At 47.7% G+C, this 16254-nt stretch overlaps 26 non-coding genes across 26 annotated transcripts; all 26 read right to left on the minus strand.

The window, feature by feature from the left end:
* Window positions 1-721: 721 nt before the first annotated feature.
* On the minus strand, window positions 722-803 carry trnal-uag (transfer RNA leucine (anticodon UAG)). Its single transcript has one exon. It is a non-coding gene; the product is annotated as a tRNA-Leu (tRNA).
* Window positions 804-1589: 786 nt separating this feature from the next.
* trnal-uag (transfer RNA leucine (anticodon UAG)) lies at window positions 1590-1671 on the minus strand. Its single transcript has one exon. It is a non-coding gene; the product is annotated as a tRNA-Leu (tRNA).
* A 126-nt stretch (window positions 1672-1797) lies between these two features.
* trnag-ucc (transfer RNA glycine (anticodon UCC)) lies at window positions 1798-1869 on the minus strand. Its single transcript has one exon. It is a non-coding gene; the product is annotated as a tRNA-Gly (tRNA).
* Window positions 1870-2232: 363 nt separating this feature from the next.
* trnal-uag (transfer RNA leucine (anticodon UAG)) lies at window positions 2233-2314 on the minus strand. Its single transcript has one exon. It is a non-coding gene; the product is annotated as a tRNA-Leu (tRNA).
* Window positions 2315-3100: 786 nt separating this feature from the next.
* Window positions 3101-3182, minus strand: trnal-aag (transfer RNA leucine (anticodon AAG)). The gene has a single exon. It is a non-coding gene; the product is annotated as a tRNA-Leu (tRNA).
* A 562-nt stretch (window positions 3183-3744) lies between these two features.
* Window positions 3745-3826, minus strand: trnal-uag (transfer RNA leucine (anticodon UAG)). The gene has a single exon. It is a non-coding gene; the product is annotated as a tRNA-Leu (tRNA).
* Window positions 3827-4612: 786 nt separating this feature from the next.
* On the minus strand, window positions 4613-4694 carry trnal-uag (transfer RNA leucine (anticodon UAG)). Its single transcript has one exon. It is a non-coding gene; the product is annotated as a tRNA-Leu (tRNA).
* Window positions 4695-4820: 126 nt separating this feature from the next.
* trnag-ucc (transfer RNA glycine (anticodon UCC)) lies at window positions 4821-4892 on the minus strand. The gene has a single exon. It is a non-coding gene; the product is annotated as a tRNA-Gly (tRNA).
* Window positions 4893-5255: 363 nt separating this feature from the next.
* Window positions 5256-5337, minus strand: trnal-uag (transfer RNA leucine (anticodon UAG)). Its single transcript has one exon. It is a non-coding gene; the product is annotated as a tRNA-Leu (tRNA).
* A 786-nt stretch (window positions 5338-6123) lies between these two features.
* trnal-aag (transfer RNA leucine (anticodon AAG)) lies at window positions 6124-6205 on the minus strand. The gene has a single exon. It is a non-coding gene; the product is annotated as a tRNA-Leu (tRNA).
* A 562-nt stretch (window positions 6206-6767) lies between these two features.
* Window positions 6768-6849, minus strand: trnal-uag (transfer RNA leucine (anticodon UAG)). The gene has a single exon. It is a non-coding gene; the product is annotated as a tRNA-Leu (tRNA).
* A 786-nt stretch (window positions 6850-7635) lies between these two features.
* On the minus strand, window positions 7636-7717 carry trnal-uag (transfer RNA leucine (anticodon UAG)). Its single transcript has one exon. It is a non-coding gene; the product is annotated as a tRNA-Leu (tRNA).
* Window positions 7718-8503: 786 nt separating this feature from the next.
* Window positions 8504-8585, minus strand: trnal-uag (transfer RNA leucine (anticodon UAG)). Its single transcript has one exon. It is a non-coding gene; the product is annotated as a tRNA-Leu (tRNA).
* Window positions 8586-8711: 126 nt separating this feature from the next.
* trnag-ucc (transfer RNA glycine (anticodon UCC)) lies at window positions 8712-8783 on the minus strand. The gene has a single exon. It is a non-coding gene; the product is annotated as a tRNA-Gly (tRNA).
* Window positions 8784-9146: 363 nt separating this feature from the next.
* On the minus strand, window positions 9147-9228 carry trnal-uag (transfer RNA leucine (anticodon UAG)). The gene has a single exon. It is a non-coding gene; the product is annotated as a tRNA-Leu (tRNA).
* Window positions 9229-10014: 786 nt separating this feature from the next.
* On the minus strand, window positions 10015-10096 carry trnal-aag (transfer RNA leucine (anticodon AAG)). The gene has a single exon. It is a non-coding gene; the product is annotated as a tRNA-Leu (tRNA).
* A 562-nt stretch (window positions 10097-10658) lies between these two features.
* Window positions 10659-10740, minus strand: trnal-uag (transfer RNA leucine (anticodon UAG)). Its single transcript has one exon. It is a non-coding gene; the product is annotated as a tRNA-Leu (tRNA).
* A 786-nt stretch (window positions 10741-11526) lies between these two features.
* trnal-uag (transfer RNA leucine (anticodon UAG)) lies at window positions 11527-11608 on the minus strand. The gene has a single exon. It is a non-coding gene; the product is annotated as a tRNA-Leu (tRNA).
* A 786-nt stretch (window positions 11609-12394) lies between these two features.
* trnal-uag (transfer RNA leucine (anticodon UAG)) lies at window positions 12395-12476 on the minus strand. Its single transcript has one exon. It is a non-coding gene; the product is annotated as a tRNA-Leu (tRNA).
* Window positions 12477-12602: 126 nt separating this feature from the next.
* Window positions 12603-12674, minus strand: trnag-ucc (transfer RNA glycine (anticodon UCC)). Its single transcript has one exon. It is a non-coding gene; the product is annotated as a tRNA-Gly (tRNA).
* A 363-nt stretch (window positions 12675-13037) lies between these two features.
* On the minus strand, window positions 13038-13119 carry trnal-uag (transfer RNA leucine (anticodon UAG)). Its single transcript has one exon. It is a non-coding gene; the product is annotated as a tRNA-Leu (tRNA).
* A 786-nt stretch (window positions 13120-13905) lies between these two features.
* Window positions 13906-13987, minus strand: trnal-aag (transfer RNA leucine (anticodon AAG)). The gene has a single exon. It is a non-coding gene; the product is annotated as a tRNA-Leu (tRNA).
* Window positions 13988-14549: 562 nt separating this feature from the next.
* On the minus strand, window positions 14550-14631 carry trnal-uag (transfer RNA leucine (anticodon UAG)). Its single transcript has one exon. It is a non-coding gene; the product is annotated as a tRNA-Leu (tRNA).
* Window positions 14632-15417: 786 nt separating this feature from the next.
* On the minus strand, window positions 15418-15499 carry trnal-uag (transfer RNA leucine (anticodon UAG)). The gene has a single exon. It is a non-coding gene; the product is annotated as a tRNA-Leu (tRNA).
* Window positions 15500-15625: 126 nt separating this feature from the next.
* trnag-ucc (transfer RNA glycine (anticodon UCC)) lies at window positions 15626-15697 on the minus strand. The gene has a single exon. It is a non-coding gene; the product is annotated as a tRNA-Gly (tRNA).
* Window positions 15698-16060: 363 nt separating this feature from the next.
* Window positions 16061-16142, minus strand: trnal-uag (transfer RNA leucine (anticodon UAG)). The gene has a single exon. It is a non-coding gene; the product is annotated as a tRNA-Leu (tRNA).
* Window positions 16143-16254: the final 112 nt, after the last annotated feature.

Below are 16254 nucleotides of genomic sequence, written 5' to 3' on the forward strand. Positions count from 1 at the left end.
TTCTTAATGCCTGGAAGCGGTTGAACGTCACAAGATAAAACACATCTAACAATAGCCCTCCTAAATAGCTCTTAGAAATGAACTTTACGGCGCTTTATTTAACATTACCTCCATTCTTATTTATTATTTTGCTCATACTGGTACTATCTGTCCTTGTATTGTTTTTCTTTTTTGTCTTGTTGTTCTATTTGTGATGCTATAGCCTGCATGGAGAATACCAAATCAAATTCCTAGTATCTGTATACATGGCGAAATAAAGATGATTTGAATCTCTCTCAAGGTTCTGCATTGGCCAGGAATCGAACCCTGGTCATCTGCTTGGAAGGCAGCTATGCTTGCCGCTAAACCACCGATGCCCACAACAGCCTCCGTGATCGCACAGCATTTCGAGGGACGGTTCACCTTTCCACACCACCTACTGACGTCCAACTAGTAAGAAATTGCCCTAAGCCTGGTTTATACTTCTGCGGAGTTTGGAACACGTGGCCTAATCGTGATGCTATCGACCGTCACAAGAGACGAGATGCCTTTCCACGGTCTGTATTGGCTGGGGATTGAACCCCGTCAACTTCAAGGAAAAAAGTTGCCACTGTAGTTGCCACTATAAATACGATGCCCCCAAAAAAATCATATACTATCGCACATGTCGAGCCACAGTTCACTTTTTCAAACCCACTTACTGACTTCAAAGCAATGTGACGGCGTTAGCACCCTACAAAAGTGGCAGCGGTGGGATTTGAACCCACGCCTCCGGAGAGACTGGAGCCTAAATCCAGCGCCTTGGACCGCTCGGCCACGCTACCACTTTGTCAGGTCTTAGCCCCAGGGCTCTTCCCAAAGCTGATCGATCGTCGAGGAGCTCACGTGACATTCTTAATGCCTGGAAGCGGTTGAACGTCACAAGATAAAACACATCTAACAATAGCCCTCCTAAATAGCTCTTAGAAATGAACTTTACGGCGCTTTATTTAACATTACCTCCATTCTTATTTATTATTTTGCTCATACTGGTACTATCTGTCCTTGTATTGTTTTTCTTTTTTGTCTTGTTGTTCTATTTGTGATGCTATAGCCTGCATGGAGAATACCAAATCAAATTCCTAGTATCTGTATACATGGCGAAATAAAGATGATTTGAATCTCTCTCAAGGTTCTGCATTGGCCAGGAATCAAACCCTGGTCATCTGCTTGGAAGGCAGCTATGCTTGCCGCTAAACCACCGATGCCCACAACAGCCTCCGTGATCGCACAGCATTTCGAGGGACGGTTCACCTTTCCACACCACCTACTGACGTCCAACTAGTAAGAAATTGCCCTAAGCCTGGTTTATACTTCTGCGGAGTTTGGAACACGTGGCCTAATCGTGATGCTATCGACCGTCACAAGAGACGAGATGCCTTTCCACGGTCTGTATTGGCTGGGGATTGAACCCCGTCAACTTCAAGGAAAAAAGTTGCCACTGTAGTTGCCACTATAAATACGATGCCCCAAAAAATCATATACTATCGCACATGTCGAGCCACAGTTCACTTTTTCAAACCCACTTACTGACTTCAAAGCAATGTGACGGCGTTAGCACCCTACAAAAGTGGCAGCGGTGGGATTTGAACCCACGCCTCCGGAGAGACTGGAGCCTAAATCCAGCGCCTTGGACCGCTCGGCCACGCTACCCAGTTGTGAGGTTGTTTCCCCCGAGCTCTTCTCGATGCTGATCGTTCGTCCGGGAGCTCAGGTGACATTCTTAATGCCTGGAAGCGGTTGAAAGTCACAAGATAAAACACATCTCTCTCAAGGTTCTGCATTGGCCGGGAATCGAACCCGGGTCAACTGCTTGGAAGGCAGCTATGCTTGCCACTATACCACCAATGCCCACAACAGCCTCCATGATCACACAGCATTTCGAGGGACGGTTCACCTTTCCACACCACCTACTGACGTCCAACTAGTAAGAAATTGCCCTAAGCCTGGTTTACACTTCTGTAGAGTTTGGAACACGTGGCCTAATTGTGATGTGTTCGACCGTCACAAGAGACGAGATACCTCTCCACGGTCTGTATTGGCTGGGGATTGAACCCTGTCAACTTCAAGGAAAAAAGTTGCCACTGTAGTTGCCACTATAACTACGATGCCCCAAAAAATCATATACAATCGCACATGTCGAGCCACAGTTCACTTTTTCAAACCCACTTACTGACTTCAAAGCAATGTGACGGCGTTAGCACCCTTCAAAAGTGGCAGCGGTGGGATTTGAACCCACGCCTCCGGAGAGACTGGAGCCTAAATCCAGCGCCTTGGACCGCTCGGCCACGCTACCACTTTGTCAGGTCTTAGCCCCAGGGCTCTTCCCAAAGCTGATCGATCGTCGAGGAGCTCACGTGACATTCTTAATGCCTGGAAGCGGTTGAACGTCACAAGATAAAACACATCTAACAATAGCCCTCCTAAATAGCTCTTAGAAATGAACTTTACGGCGCTTTATTTAACATTACCTCCATTCTTATTTATTATTTTGCTCATACTGGTACTATCTGTCCTTGTATTGTTTTTCTTTTTTGTCTTGTTGTTCTATTTGTGATGCTATAGCCTGCATGGAGAATACCAAATCAAATTCCTAGTATCTGTATACATGGCGAAATAAAGATGATTTGAATCTCTCTCAAGGTTCTGCATTGGCCAGGAATTGAACCCTGGTCATCTGCTTGGAAGGCAGCTATGCTTGCCGCTAAACCACCGATGCCCACAACAGCCTCCGTGATCGCACAGCATTTCGAGGGACGGTTCACCTTTCCACACCACCTACTGACGTCCAACTAGTAAGAAATTGCCCTAAGCCTGGTTTACACTTCTGCGGAGTTTGGAACACGTGGCCTAATTGTGATGTGTTCGACCGTCACAAGAGACGAGATACCTCTCCACGGTCTGTATTGGCTGGGGATTGAACCCCGTCAACTTCAAGGAAAAAAGTTGCCACTGTAGTTGCCACTATAACTACGATGCCCCAAAAAATCATATACAATCGCACATGTCGAGCCACAGTTCACTTTTTCAAACCCACTTACTGACTTCAAAGCAATGGGACGGCGTTAGCACCCTACAAAAGTGGCAGTGGTGGGATTTGAACCCACGCCTCCGGAGAGACTGGAGCCTTAATCCAGCGCCTTGGACCGCTCGGCCACACTACCCAGTTGTCAGGTCTTTGCCTCCCGAGCTCTTCTCGAAGCTGATCGATGGTCCGGGAGCTCACGTGACATTCTTAATGCCTAGAAGCGGTTGAAAGTCACAAGATAAAACACATCTCTCTCAAGGTTCTGCATTGGCCAGGAATCAAACCCTGGTCATCTGCTTGGAAGGCAGCTATGCTTGCCGCTAAACCACCGATGCCCACAACAGCCTCCGTGATCGCACAGCATTTCGAGGGACGGTTCACCTTTCCACACCACCTACTGACGTCCAACTAGTAAGAAATTGCCCTAAGCCTGGTTTATACTTCTGCGGAGTTTGGAACACGTGGCCTAATCGTGATGCTATCGACCGTCACAAGAGACGAGATGCCTCTCCACGGTCTGTATTGGCTGGGGATTGAACCCCGTCAACTTCAAGGAAAAAAGTTGCCACTGTAGTTGCCACTATAAATACGATGCCCCAAAAAATCATATACTATCGCACATGTCGAGCCACAGTTCACTTTTTCAAACCCACTTACTGACTTCAAAGCAATGTGACGGCGTTAGCACCCTTCAAAAGTGGCAGCGGTGGGATTTGAACCCACGCCTCCGGAGAGACTGGAGCCTAAATCCAGCGCCTTGGACCGCTCGGCCACGCTACCACTTTGTCAGGTCTTAGCCCCAGGGCTCTTCCCAAAGCTGATCGATCGTCGAGGAGCTCACGTGACATTCTTAATGCCTGGAAGCGGTTGAACGTCACAAGATAAAACACATCTAACAATAGCCCTCCTAAATAGCTCTTAGAAATGAACTTTACGGCGCTTTATTTAACATTACCTCCATTCTTATTTATTATTTTGCTCATACTGGTACTATCTGTCCTTGTATTGTTTTTCTTTTTTGTCTTGTTGTTCTATTTGTGATGCTATAGCCTGCATGGAGAATACCAAATCAAATTCCTAGTATCTGTATACATGGCGAAATAAAGATGATTTGAATCTCTCTCAAGGTTCTGCATTGGCCAGGAATCGAACCCTGGTCATCTGCTTGGAAGGCAGCTATGCTTGCCGCTAAACCACCGATGCCCACAACAGCCTCCGTGATCGCACAGCATTTCGAGGGACGGTTCACCTTTCCACACCACCTACTGACGTCCAACTAGTAAGAAATTGCCCTAAGCCTGGTTTATACTTCTGCGGAGTTTGGAACACGTGGCCTAATCGTGATGCTATCGACCGTCACAAGAGACGAGATGCCTTTCCACGGTCTGTATTGGCTGGGGATTGAACCCCGTCAACTTCAAGGAAAAAAGTTGCCACTGTAGTTGCCACTATAAATACGATGCCCCAAAAAATCATATACTATCGCACATGTCGAGCCACAGTTCACTTTTTCAAACCCACTTACTGACTTCAAAGCAATGTGACGGCGTTAGCACCCTACAAAAGTGGCAGCGGTGGGATTTGAACCCACGCCTCCGGAGAGACTGGAGCCTAAATCCAGCGCCTTGGACCGCTCGGCCACGCTACCCAGTTGTGAGGTTGTTTCCCCCGTGCTCTTCTCGATGCTGATCGTTCGTCCGGGAGCTCAGGTGACATTCTTAATGCCTGGAAGCGGTTGAAAGTCACAAGATAAAACACATCTCTCTCAAGGTTCTGCATTGGCCGGGAATCGAACCCGGATCAACTGCTTGGAAGGCAGCTATGCTTGCCACTATACCACCAATGCCCACAACAGCCTCCATGATCACACAGCATTTCGAGGGACGGTTCACCTTTCCACACCACCTACTGACGTCCAACTAGTAAGAAATTGCCCTAAGCCTGGTTTACACTTCTGTAGAGTTTGGAACACGTGGCCTAATTGTGATGTGTTCGACCGTCACAAGAGACGAGATACCTCTCCACGGTCTGTATTGGCTGGGGATTGAACCCTGTCAACTTCAAGGAAAAAAGTTGCCACTGTAGTTGCCACTATAACTACGATGCCCCAAAAAATCATATACAATCGCACATGTCGAGCCACAGTTCACTTTTTCAAACCCACTTACTGACTTCAAAGCAATGTGACGGCGTTAGCACCCTTCAAAAGTGGCAGCGGTGGGATTTGAACCCACGCCTCCGGAGAGACTGGAGCCTAAATCCAGCGCCTTGGACCGCTCGGCCACGCTACCACTTTGTCAGGTCTTAGCCCCAGGGCTCTTCCCAAAGCTGATCGATCGTCGAGGAGCTCACGTGACATTCTTAATGCCTGGAAGCGGTTGAACGTCACAAGATAAAACACATCTAACAATAGCCCTCCTAAATAGCTCTTAGAAATGAACTTTACGGCGCTTTATTTAACATTACCTCCATTCTTATTTATTATTTTGCTCATACTGGTACTATCTGTCCTTGTATTGTTTTTCTTTTTTGTCTTGTTGTTCTATTTGTGATGCTATAGCCTGCATGGAGAATACCAAATCAAATTCCTAGTATCTGTATACATGGCGAAATAAAGATGATTTGAATCTCTCTCAAGGTTCTGCATTGGCCAGGAATTGAACCCTGGTCATCTGCTTGGAAGGCAGCTATGCTTGCCGCTAAACCACCGATGCCCACAACAGCCTCCGTGATCGCACAGCATTTCGAGGGACGGTTCACCTTTCCACACCACCTACTGACGTCCAACTAGTAAGAAATTGCCCTAAGCCTGGTTTACACTTCTGCGGAGTTTGGAACACGTGGCCTAATTGTGATGTGTTCGACCGTCACAAGAGACGAGATACCTCTCCACGGTCTGTATTGGCTGGGGATTGAACCCCGTCAACTTCAAGGAAAAAAGTTGCCACTGTAGTTGCCACTATAACTACGATGCCCCAAAAAATCATATACAATCGCACATGTCGAGCCACAGTTCACTTTTTCAAACCCACTTACTGACTTCAAAGCAATGGGACGGCGTTAGCACCCTACAAAAGTGGCAGTGGTGGGATTTGAACCCACGCCTCCGGAGAGACTGGAGCCTTAATCCAGCGCCTTGGACCGCTCGGCCACACTACCCAGTTGTCAGGTCTTTGCCTCCCGAGCTCTTCTCGAAGCTGATCGATGGTCCGGGAGCTCACGTGACATTCTTAATGCCTAGAAGCGGTTGAAAGTCACAAGATAAAACACATCTCTCTCAAGGTTCTGCATTGGCCAGGAATCAAACCCTGGTCATCTGCTTGGAAGGCAGCTATGCTTGCCGCTAAACCACCGATGCCCACAACAGCCTCCGTGATCGCACAGCATTTCGAGGGACGGTTCACCTTTCCACACCACCTACTGACGTCCAACTAGTAAGAAATTGCCCTAAGCCTGGTTTATACTTCTGCGGAGTTTGGAACACGTGGCCTAATCGTGATGCTATCGACCGTCACAAGAGACGAGATGCCTCTCCACGGTCTGTATTGGCTGGGGATTGAACCCCGTCAACTTCAAGGAAAAAAGTTGCCACTGTAGTTGCCACTATAAATACGATGCCCCAAAAAATCATATACTATCGCACATGTCGAGCCACAGTTCACTTTTTCAAACCCACTTACTGACTTCAAAGCAATGTGACGGCGTTAGCACCCTTCAAAAGTGGCAGCGGTGGGATTTGAACCCACGCCTCCGGAGAGACTGGAGCCTAAATCCAGCGCCTTGGACCGCTCGGCCACGCTACCACTTTGTCAGGTCTTAGCCCCAGGGCTCTTCCCAAAGCTGATCGATCGTCGAGGAGCTCACGTGACATTCTTAATGCCTGGAAGCGGTTGAACGTCACAAGATAAAACACATCTAACAATAGCCCTCCTAAATAGCTCTTAGAAATGAACTTTACGGCGCTTTATTTAACATTACCTCCATTCTTATTTATTATTTTGCTCATACTGGTACTATCTGTCCTTGTATTGTTTTTCTTTTTTGTCTTGTTGTTCTATTTGTGATGCTATAGCCTGCATGGAGAATACCAAATCAAATTCCTAGTATCTGTATACATGGCGAAATAAAGATGATTTGAATCTCTCTCAAGGTTCTGCATTGGCCAGGAATCGAACCCTGGTCATCTGCTTGGAAGGCAGCTATGCTTGCCGCTAAACCACCGATGCCCACAACAGCCTCCGTGATCGCACAGCATTTCGAGGGACGGTTCACCTTTCCACACCACCTACTGACGTCCAACTAGTAAGAAATTGCCCTAAGCCTGGTTTATACTTCTGCGGAGTTTGGAACACGTGGCCTAATCGTGATGCTATCGACCGTCACAAGAGACGAGATGCCTTTCCACGGTCTGTATTGGCTGGGGATTGAACCCCGTCAACTTCAAGGAAAAAAGTTGCCACTGTAGTTGCCACTATAAATACGATGCCCCAAAAAATCATATACTATCGCACATGTCGAGCCACAGTTCACTTTTTCAAACCCACTTACTGACTTCAAAGCAATGTGACGGCGTTAGCACCCTACAAAAGTGGCAGCGGTGGGATTTGAACCCACGCCTCCGGAGAGACTGGAGCCTAAATCCAGCGCCTTGGACCGCTCGGCCACGCTACCACTTTGTCAGGTCTTAGCCCCAGGGCTCTTCCCAAAGCTGATCGATCGTCGAGGAGCTCACGTGACATTCTTAATGCCTGGAAGCGGTTGAACGTCACAAGATAAAACACATCTAACAATAGCCCTCCTAAATAGCTCTTAGAAATGAACTTTACGGCGCTTTATTTAACATTACCTCCATTCTTATTTATTATTTTGCTCATACTGGTACTATCTGTCCTTGTATTGTTTTTCTTTTTTGTCTTGTTGTTCTATTTGTGATGCTATAGCCTGCATGGAGAATACCAAATCAAATTCCTAGTATCTGTATACATGGCGAAATAAAGATGATTTGAATCTCTCTCAAGGTTCTGCATTGGCCAGGAATCGAACCCTGGTCATCTGCTTGGAAGGCAGCTATGCTTGCCGCTAAACCACCGATGCCCACAACAGCCTCCGTGATCGCACAGCATTTCGAGGGACGGTTCACCTTTCCACACCACCTACTGACGTCCAACTAGTAAGAAATTGCCCTAAGCCTGGTTTATACTTCTGCGGAGTTTGGAACACGTGGCCTAATCGTGATGCTATCGACCGTCACAAGAGACGAGATGCCTTTCCACGGTCTGTATTGGCTGGGGATTGAACCCCGTCAACTTCAAGGAAAAAAGTTGCCACTGTAGTTGCCACTATAAATACGATGCCCCAAAAAATCATATACTATCGCACATGTCGAGCCACAGTTCACTTTTTCAAACCCACTTACTGACTTCAAAGCAATGTGACGGCGTTAGCACCCTACAAAAGTGGCAGCGGTGGGATTTGAACCCACGCCTCCGGAGAGACTGGAGCCTAAATCCAGCGCCTTGGACCGCTCGGCCACGCTACCCAGTTGTGAGGTTGTTTCCCCCGAGCTCTTCTCGATGCTGATCGTTCGTCCGGGAGCTCAGGTGACATTCTTAATGCCTGGAAGCGGTTGAAAGTCACAAGATAAAACACATCTCTCTCAAGGTTCTGCATTGGCCGGGAATCGAACCCGGGTCAACTGCTTGGAAGGCAGCTATGCTTGCCACTATACCACCAATGCCCACAACAGCCTCCATGATCACACAGCATTTCGAGGGACGGTTCACCTTTCCACACCACCTACTGACGTCCAACTAGTAAGAAATTGCCCTAAGCCTGGTTTACACTTCTGTAGAGTTTGGAACACGTGGCCTAATTGTGATGTGTTCGACCGTCACAAGAGACGAGATACCTCTCCACGGTCTGTATTGGCTGGGGATTGAACCCTGTCAACTTCAAGGAAAAAAGTTGCCACTGTAGTTGCCACTATAACTACGATGCCCCAAAAAATCATATACAATCGCACATGTCGAGCCACAGTTCACTTTTTCAAACCCACTTACTGACTTCAAAGCAATGTGACGGCGTTAGCACCCTTCAAAAGTGGCAGCGGTGGGATTTGAACCCACGCCTCCGGAGAGACTGGAGCCTAAATCCAGCGCCTTGGACCGCTCGGCCACGCTACCACTTTGTCAGGTCTTAGCCCCAGGGCTCTTCCCAAAGCTGATCGATCGTCGAGGAGCTCACGTGACATTCTTAATGCCTGGAAGCGGTTGAACGTCACAAGATAAAACACATCTAACAATAGCCCTCCTAAATAGCTCTTAGAAATGAACTTTACGGCGCTTTATTTAACATTACCTCCATTCTTATTTATTATTTTGCTCATACTGGTACTATCTGTCCTTGTATTGTTTTTCTTTTTTGTCTTGTTGTTCTATTTGTGATGCTATAGCCTGCATGGAGAATACCAAATCAAATTCCTAGTATCTGTATACATGGCGAAATAAAGATGATTTGAATCTCTCTCAAGGTTCTGCATTGGCCAGGAATTGAACCCTGGTCATCTGCTTGGAAGGCAGCTATGCTTGCCGCTAAACCACCGATGCCCACAACAGCCTCCGTGATCGCACAGCATTTCGAGGGACGGTTCACCTTTCCACACCACCTACTGACGTCCAACTAGTAAGAAATTGCCCTAAGCCTGGTTTACACTTCTGCGGAGTTTGGAACACGTGGCCTAATTGTGATGTGTTCGACCGTCACAAGAGACGAGATACCTCTCCACGGTCTGTATTGGCTGGGGATTGAACCCCGTCAACTTCAAGGAAAAAAGTTGCCACTGTAGTTGCCACTATAACTACGATGCCCCAAAAAATCATATACAATCGCACATGTCGAGCCACAGTTCACTTTTTCAAACCCACTTACTGACTTCAAAGCAATGGGACGGCGTTAGCACCCTACAAAAGTGGCAGTGGTGGGATTTGAACCCACGCCTCCGGAGAGACTGGAGCCTTAATCCAGCGCCTTGGACCGCTCGGCCACACTACCCAGTTGTCAGGTCTTTGCCTCCCGAGCTCTTCTCGAAGCTGATCGATGGTCCGGGAGCTCACGTGACATTCTTAATGCCTAGAAGCGGTTGAAAGTCACAAGATAAAACACATCTCTCTCAAGGTTCTGCATTGGCCAGGAATCAAACCCTGGTCATCTGCTTGGAAGGCAGCTATGCTTGCCGCTAAACCACCGATGCCCACAACAGCCTCCGTGATCGCACAGCATTTCGAGGGACGGTTCACCTTTCCACACCACCTACTGACGTCCAACTAGTAAGAAATTGCCCTAAGCCTGGTTTATACTTCTGCGGAGTTTGGAACACGTGGCCTAATCGTGATGCTATCGACCGTCACAAGAGACGAGATGCCTCTCCACGGTCTGTATTGGCTGGGGATTGAACCCCGTCAACTTCAAGGAAAAAAGTTGCCACTGTAGTTGCCACTATAAATACGATGCCCCAAAAAATCATATACTATCGCACATGTCGAGCCACAGTTCACTTTTTCAAACCCACTTACTGACTTCAAAGCAATGTGACGGCGTTAGCACCCTTCAAAAGTGGCAGCGGTGGGATTTGAACCCACGCCTCCGGAGAGACTGGAGCCTAAATCCAGCGCCTTGGACCGCTCGGCCACGCTACCACTTTGTCAGGTCTTAGCCCCAGGGCTCTTCCCAAAGCTGATCGATCGTCGAGGAGCTCACGTGACATTCTTAATGCCTGGAAGCGGTTGAACGTCACAAGATAAAACACATCTAACAATAGCCCTCCTAAATAGCTCTTAGAAATGAACTTTACGGCGCTTTATTTAACATTACCTCCATTCTTATTTATTATTTTGCTCATACTGGTACTATCTGTCCTTGTATTGTTTTTCTTTTTTGTCTTGTTGTTCTATTTGTGATGCTATAGCCTGCATGGAGAATACCAAATCAAATTCCTAGTATCTGTATACATGGCGAAATAAAGATGATTTGAATCTCTCTCAAGGTTCTGCATTGGCCAGGAATCGAACCCTGGTCATCTGCTTGGAAGGCAGCTATGCTTGCCGCTAAACCACCGATGCCCACAACAGCCTCCGTGATCGCACAGCATTTCGAGGGACGGTTCACCTTTCCACACCACCTACTGACGTCCAACTAGTAAGAAATTGCCCTAAGCCTGGTTTATACTTCTGCGGAGTTTGGAACACGTGGCCTAATCGTGATGCTATCGACCGTCACAAGAGACGAGATGCCTTTCCACGGTCTGTATTGGCTGGGGATTGAACCCCGTCAACTTCAAGGAAAAAAGTTGCCACTGTAGTTGCCACTATAAATACGATGCCCCAAAAAATCATATACTATCGCACATGTCGAGCCACAGTTCACTTTTTCAAACCCACTTACTGACTTCAAAGCAATGTGACGGCGTTAGCACCCTACAAAAGTGGCAGCGGTGGGATTTGAACCCACGCCTCCGGAGAGACTGGAGCCTAAATCCAGCGCCTTGGACCGCTCGGCCACGCTACCACTTTGTCAGGTCTTAGCCCCAGGGCTCTTCCCAAAGCTGATCGATCGTCGAGGAGCTCACGTGACATTCTTAATGCCTGGAAGCGGTTGAACGTCACAAGATAAAACACATCTAACAATAGCCCTCCTAAATAGCTCTTAGAAATGAACTTTACGGCGCTTTATTTAACATTACCTCCATTCTTATTTATTATTTTGCTCATACTGGTACTATCTGTCCTTGTATTGTTTTTCTTTTTTGTCTTGTTGTTCTATTTGTGATGCTATAGCCTGCATGGAGAATACCAAATCAAATTCCTAGTATCTGTATACATGGCGAAATAAAGATGATTTGAATCTCTCTCAAGGTTCTGCATTGGCCAGGAATCGAACCCTGGTCATCTGCTTGGAAGGCAGCTATGCTTGCCGCTAAACCACCGATGCCCACAACAGCCTCCGTGATCGCACAGCATTTCGAGGGACGGTTCACCTTTCCACACCACCTACTGACGTCCAACTAGTAAGAAATTGCCCTAAGCCTGGTTTATACTTCTGCGGAGTTTGGAACACGTGGCCTAATCGTGATGCTATCGACCGTCACAAGAGACGAGATGCCTTTCCACGGTCTGTATTGGCTGGGGATTGAACCCCGTCAACTTCAAGGAAAAAAGTTGCCACTGTAGTTGCCACTATAAATACGATGCCCCAAAAAATCATATACTATCGCACATGTCGAGCCACAGTTCACTTTTTCAAACCCACTTACTGACTTCAAAGCAATGTGACGGCGTTAGCACCCTACAAAAGTGGCAGCGGTGGGATTTGAACCCACGCCTCCGGAGAGACTGGAGCCTAAATCCAGCGCCTTGGACCGCTCGGCCACGCTACCCAGTTGTGAGGTTGTTTCCCCCGAGCTCTTCTCGATGCTGATCGTTCGTCCGGGAGCTCAGGTGACATTCTTAATGCCTGGAAGCGGTTGAAAGTCACAAGATAAAACACATCTCTCTCAAGGTTCTGCATTGGCCGGGAATCGAACCCGGGTCAACTGCTTGGAAGGCAGCTATGCTTGCCACTATACCACCAATGCCCACAACAGCCTCCATGATCACACAGCATTTCGAGGGACGGTTCACCTTTCCACACCACCTACTGACGTCCAACTAGTAAGAAATTGCCCTAAGCCTGGTTTACACTTCTGTAGAGTTTGGAACACGTGGCCTAATTGTGATGTGTTCGACCGTCACAAGAGACGAGATACCTCTCCACGGTCTGTATTGGCTGGGGATTGAACCCTGTCAACTTCAAGGAAAAAAGTTGCCACTGTAGTTGCCACTATAACTACGATGCCCCAAAAAATCATATACAATCGCACATGTCGAGCCACAGTTCACTTTTTCAAACCCACTTACTGACTTCAAAGCAATGTGACGGCGTTAGCACCCTTCAAAAGTGGCAGCGGTGGGATTTGAACCCACGCCTCCGGAGAGACTGGAGCCTAAATCCAGCGCCTTGGACCGCTCGGCCACGCTACCACTTTGTCAGGTCTTAGCCCCAGGGCTCTTCCCAAAGCTGATCGATCGTCGAGGAGCTCACGTGACATTCTTAATGCCTGGAAGCGGTTGAACGTCACAAGATAAAACACATCTAACAATAGCCCTCCTAAATAGCTCTTAGAAATGAACTTTACGGCGCTTTATTTAACATTACCTCCATTCTTATTTATTATTTTGCTCATACTGGTACTATCTGTCCTTGTATTGTTTTTCTTTTTTGTCTTGTTGTTCTATTTGTGATGCTATAGCCTGCATGGAGAATACCAAATCAAATTCCTAGTATCTGTATACATGGCGAAATAAAGATGATTTGAATCTCTCTCAAGGTTCTGCATTGGCCAGGAATTGAACCCTGGTCATCTGCTTGGAAGGCAGCTATGCTTGCCGCTAAACCACCGATGCCCACAACAGCCTCCGTGATCGCACAGCATTTCGAGGGACGGTTCACCTTTCCACACCACCTACTGACGTCCAACTAGTAAGAAATTGCCCTAAGCCTGGTTTACACTTCTGCGGAGTTTGGAACACGTGGCCTAATTGTGATGTGTTCGACCGTCACAAGAGACGAGATACCTCTCCACGGTCTGTATTGGCTGGGGATTGAACCCCGTCAACTTCAAGGAAAAAAGTTGCCACTGTAGTTGCCACTATAACTACGATGCCCCAAAAAATCATATACAATCGCACATGTCGAGCCACAGTTCACTTTTTCAAACCCACTTACTGACTTCAAAGCAATGGGACGGCGTTAGCACCCTACAAAAGTGGCAGTGGTGGGATTTGAACCCACGCCTCCGGAGAGACTGGAGCCTTAATCCAGCGCCTTGGACCGCTCGGCCACACTACCCAGTTGTCAGGTCTTTGCCTCCCGAGCTCTTCTCGAAGCTGATCGATGGTCCGGGAGCTCACGTGACATTCTTAATGCCTAGAAGCGGTTGAAAGTCACAAGATAAAACACATCTCTCTCAAGGTTCTGCATTGGCCAGGAATCAAACCCTGGTCATCTGCTTGGAAGGCAGCTATGCTTGCCGCTAAACCACCGATGCCCACAACAGCCTCCGTGATCGCACAGCATTTCGAGGGACGGTTCACCTTTCCACACCACCTACTGACGTCCAACTAGTAAGAAATTGCCCTAAGCCTGGTTTATACTTCTGCGGAGTTTGGAACACGTGGCCTAATCGTGATGCTATCGACCGTCACAAGAGACGAGATGCCTCTCCACGGTCTGTATTGGCTGGGGATTGAACCCCGTCAACTTCAAGGAAAAAAGTTGCCACTGTAGTTGCCACTATAAATACGATGCCCCAAAAAATCATATACTATCGCACATGTCGAGCCACAGTTCACTTTTTCAAACCCACTTACTGACTTCAAAGCAATGTGACGGCGTTAGCACCCTTCAATAGTGGCAGCGGTGGGATTTGAACCCACGCCTCCGGAGAGACTGGAGCCTAAATCCAGCGCCTTGGACCGCTCGGCCACGCTACCACTTTGTCAGGTCTTAGCCCCAGGGCTCTTCCCAAAGCTGATCGATCGTCGAGGAGCTCACGTGACATTCTTAATGCCTGGAAGCGGTTGAACGTCACAAGATAAAACACATCTAACAATAGCCCTCCTAAATAGCTCTTAGAAATGAACTTTACGGCGCTTTATTTAACATTACCTCCATTCTTATTTATTATTTTGCTCATACTGGTACTATCTGTCCTTGTATTGTTTTTCTTTTTTGTCTTGTTGTTCTATTTGTGATGCTATAGCCTGCATGGAGAATACCAAATCAAATTCCTAGTATCTGTATACATGGCGAAATAAAGATGATTTGAATCTCTCTCAAGGTTCTGCATTGGCCAGGAATCGAACCCTGGTCATCTGCTTGGAAGGCAGCTATGCTTGCCGCTAAACCACCGATGCCCACAACAGCCTCCGTGATCGCACAGCATTTCGAGGGACGGTTCACCTTTCCACACCACCTACTGACGTCCAACTAGTAAGAAATTGCCCTAAGCCTGGTTTATACTTCTGCGGAGTTTGGAACACGTGGCCTAATCGTGATGCTATCGACCGTCACAAGAGACGAGATGCCTTTCCACGGTCTGTATTGGCTGGGGATTGAACCCCGTCAACTTCAAGGAAAAAAGTTGCCACTGTAGTTGCCACTATAAATACGATGCCCCAAAAAATCATATACTATCGCACATGTCGAGCCACAGTTCACTTTTTCAAACCCACTTACTGACTTCAAAGCAATGTGACGGCGTTAGCACCCTACAAAAGTGGCAGCGGTGGGATTTGAACCCACGCCTCCGGAGAGACTGGAGCCTAAATCCAGCGCCTTGGACCGCTCGGCCACGCTACCCAGTTGTGAGGTTGTTTCCCCCGAGCTCTTCTCGATGCTGATCGTTCGTCCGGGAGCTCAGGTGACATTCTTAATGCCTGGAAGCGGTTGAAAGTCACAAGATAAAACACATCTCTCTCAAGGTTCTGCATTGGCCGGGAATCGAACCCGGGTCAACTGCTTGGAAGGCAGCTATGCTTGCCACTATACCACCAATGCCCACAACAGCCTCCATGATCACACAGCATTTCGAGGGACGGTTCACCTTTCCACACCACCTACTGACGTCCAACTAGTAAGAAATTGCCCTAAGCCTGGTTTACACTTCTGTAGAGTTTGGAACACGTGGCCTAATTGTGATGTGTTCGACCGTCACAAGAGACGAGATACCTCTCCACGGTCTGTATTGGCTGGGGATTGAACCCTGTCAACTTCAAGGAAAAAAGTTGCCACTGTAGTTGCCACTATAACTACGATGCCCCAAAAAATCATATACAATCGCACATGTCGAGCCACAGTTCACTTTTTCAAACCCACTTACTGACTTCAAAGCAATGTGACGGCGTTAGCACCCTTCAAAAGTGGCAGCGGTGGGATTTGAACCCACGCCTCCGGAGAGACTGGAGCCTAAATCCAGCGCCTTGGACCGCTCGGCCACGCTACCCAGTTGTGAGGTTGTTTCCCCCGAGCTCTTCTCGATGCTGATCGTTCGTCCGGGAGCTCAGGTGACATTCTTAATGCCTGGAAGCGGTTGAAAGTCACAAGATAAAACACAT

This window comes from Osmerus mordax, chromosome 11 (assembly GCF_038355195.1).
Source record: "Osmerus mordax isolate fOsmMor3 chromosome 11, fOsmMor3.pri, whole genome shotgun sequence".
In the NCBI taxonomy this organism is placed as follows: Eukaryota; Metazoa; Chordata; class Actinopteri; order Osmeriformes; family Osmeridae; genus Osmerus; species Osmerus mordax.